Source organism: Octopus bimaculoides, chromosome 18 (genome assembly GCF_001194135.2).
Source record: "Octopus bimaculoides isolate UCB-OBI-ISO-001 chromosome 18, ASM119413v2, whole genome shotgun sequence".
Classification (NCBI taxonomy): domain Eukaryota; kingdom Metazoa; phylum Mollusca; class Cephalopoda; order Octopoda; family Octopodidae; genus Octopus; species Octopus bimaculoides.
Window position 1 is genome coordinate 6,148,567 of NC_068998.1, and position 485 is coordinate 6,149,051.

The following is a 485-nucleotide window of genomic DNA, read 5'->3' on the forward strand; positions in this document are numbered from 1 at the left end:
TGTGTGTATGTGTGTGTGTGTGTGTGTGTGTGTGTATGAGTGTGTACATAGATATACTACATGTTTGTGTGAAGGTAGGGATATTTAATTAATAGATATTGCAAATGAATTTATGAAGTGAAACAATATTTGAAGATCAAACGATCAAGCATGCCGCGTATGTAGGAGTAATAGTAGTAGTAGTAGTAGAAGTAGTAGTAGTAGTAGTAGTAGTAGTAGTAGTAGTAGTAGTAGTTATTGTTATTGTTGTTCTTGTAGTATCGTGGCGAAGAAAACTCACTCGATATTGATTTTAATACGCATGAAAAATAATGGTTTATGTAATTAAATCTCGGTGCAAAGAAACAGAAATCATACAAAAATCGTTGTTTCGTATGATTTTTCTGCGTTTTTAAATATGTGTATGTATATGCACACACACACACACACACACACACACACACACACACACACACACACACACACACACACACACACACACACAC

At 34.6% G+C, this 485-nt stretch overlaps 1 long non-coding RNA gene across 1 annotated transcript in view; it reads right to left on the reverse strand.

Annotated features, from left to right (window-relative positions):
- LOC128249748 (uncharacterized) overlaps nt 1-485 on the reverse strand; it is a 29,084-nt gene that overhangs the window by 6,766 nt on the left and 21,833 nt on the right. The window lies entirely within an intron of this gene.